The sequence below is a fragment of the Lagopus muta genome, chromosome 7 (genome assembly GCF_023343835.1).
Source record: "Lagopus muta isolate bLagMut1 chromosome 7, bLagMut1 primary, whole genome shotgun sequence".
Lineage (NCBI taxonomy): Eukaryota > Metazoa > Chordata > Aves > Galliformes > Phasianidae > Lagopus > Lagopus muta.
Genome location: NC_064439.1, coordinates 24,184,224 through 24,188,037, shown reverse-complemented (window position 1 = coordinate 24,188,037; position 3,814 = coordinate 24,184,224).

The following is a 3,814-nucleotide window of genomic DNA, read 5'->3' as shown; positions in this document are numbered from 1 at the left end:
AGCTGTTGCTGGAAGAAACAGCAATTTCTGGACTTAGAGGATACGTTTTGATACCAACAGGTTGATTCTCACTTATTCCATCAGAAGGCAAGTTAGATGGGTTAATAAATGTGGTGTTGTCAATCTATATATTTTTGAGGCTATGGAAAATTTCACTCTACTTCCAGCTTCTAATGCTTTTACTATTTCATAGCTTCAGCTTTTTGTCTGAATGAAGAACACTTTTAGCCCTTACGCTGCAGAGATAAGCTTCATGCAGGGGAAACCCTGAGTTCCAATGACTGATGTGGAAAGTCTGGCAAAGGAGATTTGTTTTAAACAATGAGTTATCTCCTTCTTACTTTGATTTTGTTTTTTACTCAGTGCTTTCTGAGTTATGCTATCACGTTGAGTGCAGCTGGCTATAGATAGATACTTTACTGTGAAGTCATTTTTCTGTGATCCACCCTGAGAGCTGCCCGTTGCCATGCTGCATGGCTGAATGCTCTACCCTAGCTCCAGTGCCAAAGTGGACACTCTCAGAGTGCCTCCCCAGCAAAGTCCTCTTGCTTAGCTAAAGATGCTGCTCTAAGCTTACCTTATCAACTTTGCAGGTTGAGCTCAGGCTAACCCACAGTCCACCCACATGCTGTAGGATGGGCACACCTGAAGGGGGAACCCGGTGCATGGCCACATGCCCATCATTTGAGCTGTTTCGGGTTTCCAGGTGAAGATCTACGCACAGTCTCTTCACAGCAGAGAGGTGATGCCTACATTTTTCCCTCTTGGATGCTGTAGTAACTTATTCTGGAGAATATTCTTCTAGCATTCAGGAAAGCTTTTTAACTCTCTCGCTTTGCAGTCCATTATAATTTTGCTGCGGAAGGAGGTGGCAATTTCTGCAACAAGGCCATTGGATGCATAGCAAGACCTGGAAGATGAGTACAACAGAAGGAAGGTGGCAGATGAACATCTTCGCAAAGCTTTAAAAATCAATTGATATGCTCCTTTCACAAAATGAAGGTGTCCCCCAGTCCGTATTTATTGATCATTCACGGTCACTGACACCTGGCTCACCAACGAGGGATGCGTGGGCACACGGTGTGCTCCCCAGCGCGAGCACTTAACGTGTGGGTAACCCGAGACGGTTAAATTGCCTGGTTAGCATCCCTTCTCGCTCACCCCCTGCCATGAAAAGCCACTGAAAAGAAAGGAGACATGGGGAGCAGGAAGGGGGAAGGGGAGCTGCTGCAGGAGTTTTCACCTGGATACAGTTGCTATAGGAACCAGCATCTCAGCGCCTTCGCTATTCAGGGAAATTTGCTTGCCCTAATAGCGAGCGAAGTTAAGTGGGTTGCCCGCAATGGAAATGTTCAGCCCCTGCTCATCCCCATGGGATGGGAGCCCCCTGGGTGAGTGTTGAGAAGCATCGGGGTGAGGCCCTGGCCCTGTGGGGAGAGTGAGGACGTGGGAAGAGTAATGCAAACAGTGGTGCAAGCTGCGCAGTAGTGGCCAGAAGGCTGCTGAAGGAAATGGCCAATGGTGAAGAACCTATGGGGGAGAGAAGAAGCCAAGAGATAGTGACCAAAATCACGACTTGTAACGCAAAGGGAAAGGGATAGAGAGAGTGTGTGTAAGCTCTGGAACAAATGGAGTTCTGGAAAAAGCGAGGGGAAAAAGTCAAAGCTGTAGGAGTGGTGGGTAGCGTAAGAGGTGGAAATCTTGGAGTGTGAAGCAACATTTGTGGAAAGTGTCTTGCTTGATGTTTCTAATGTATTCTGGGAGTGTGGGATGAAAGGCCTAAGCAGCAAGAGCAATGCTTTGGGCTTTGATACAATTTTGTTAGCTTTCATGATAGCTATTAGTTTCAGTCCTTGGAGCTTCATCTCACTGGAAGCTGTGTCTCTGTGCCATTACCCCATGGCTGGGTGTGCATTTGGGCACAGTGGTGTGGTGGAAGTGCAGATTGCTGTTGCCAGAGCTGGGGTTTAGCAGCTGCACTTTAGAGCAGCTTTTGACCCTTGGTTTGTAGGAACAGCTTATTGGCAACCAGGAGTAAATGGTAGACAACAAGCTAATGACTTCTTCCCACCAGCTCAAGAACAGTAACTTCAAAACTGGTACTGCTGAAGGAGCCTGTATGAGAAGATAACAGCACTAATCACTGCACAGCAGTGAGAGGAGATCGTAAGGCAGGGAGAAGATTAAACAGAATTACATACAGGACAAATAAGTTCAGCAAAGCACTTAAGTTGCTGCCTAATTTTAAACCAGAACTGGTGCAAAGTGTGGGCCAATTTGAAGTGATCAAAGAGAGAACAATTCCGAGGATGGCTCAGTTGAACAGTGTCACTTAGCAGGAGTTCAGATGAGCGGAAGAAAAGTAGAGAAAAACTTACAAATGGTTCAGAGTAGACAACAGTGGGCGAACAGAGGTCAGGTGAGAAGCGTGGGGCGGCAGAGCAGGAAAGGGGCGGCAATGGGAGAGAATTATCATCCATTATGGTAAATGACAAATGGATTATGGTAAATCTTCCTGATGGTCTATTTGCACACTGCGAATCAACAAGGGCAGGAATGTGTTTACCATGCGATGTGCGTTAACTTCACAAATTAATGGTATTACCTTAAACAACTTCTGATAAATGCACCACTTCACAAAATTACACAATTTATGTAAGGAAACCCAGATTTCACATGTCAACTGATATAAATACAATATTGATATAATTGTATTTTTCAGAGATATGCATTAAAAATAGGAACAATGTAAATTGAGCAAGAGAAAAGTGGATAGGTTACCACGTGCTGTTTGCGTGCTGCCAAGAGAACTTTGGAATTGTTTTTCCTATAGTCAGCTCTGCAGTGGCCTGCCACCATCCGTGCAGGTCCTGACCTCAGCAATCAATTATACATGTTTCTGGACAGGAATTTGTACGTAGTTTCATTTAAAAATATTATGTTGCTACTTGCCAGTGTTTGTTGACTAATCCTACAAAAGAAATAAAGCAGAACACTTGGTAAAAGCCAGGAGCCAGTTTTAGGCTATCAGCTGACACACGGAGGACTACTTTAAGTGATGGTGTGCGTTAAAAGTACTGTAGTGGTGGTCTGCTCCCACTCATCTATATGGACAACATGTTACCAAAAAGTACTGCTTGTGCTCAGAGAGTTGATCACTTTGGGCATACACTGCAGAAGGGTGGGAGATTAAGTTCAGTTTTCCAAAGCATCCCAGCACCTTATTCTTACTGAAAAGTGAGTCTACAGAGGGATCTCACTCACCTCTCAGAAAAAAAAACAACAACTTACACATTCGTAGAAAATTCCTTTAGGTTCAGGCACTGCAGTTTTAGGATGCCTGACTTTAGATTATCAATGGCTCAGATTTCTCATCAATCTGGGATAACCGTTTCTCCTTTGACCCTGACATCAGCTGTTAGGTCTAAGCACTGAACTCCCCAAAATAAGGGGCATCAGATTTTAAACACCTGTAACACACAAAGTATTGGAGTCAAACAACAAATCATGTTTGGATTATGGTCCTGTGTAATGGAAAGGTACGATACAAATAACAGGAGAGAAAAGTGGAGAGAAATCTGTGTTGCCAAAGTTCAAGCTAGAGAAACAAGCTGAGCTCCAGGTAAGGGTGAGAAAGACAGGTTGAAGAATTTTACTACTGCCTCTGAGAGCAAAGTATACATGGCAGAGAGGACAGGCTGTCATATGAGAAAACCTCAACCCTTCAACCAAAACAACGAGGTTATCCTAAACCTCACCAGAAGGGAAAGAGCTCTTTCAGGAAGAAATGAAGGGAAGAAGAGATGATGGCTCT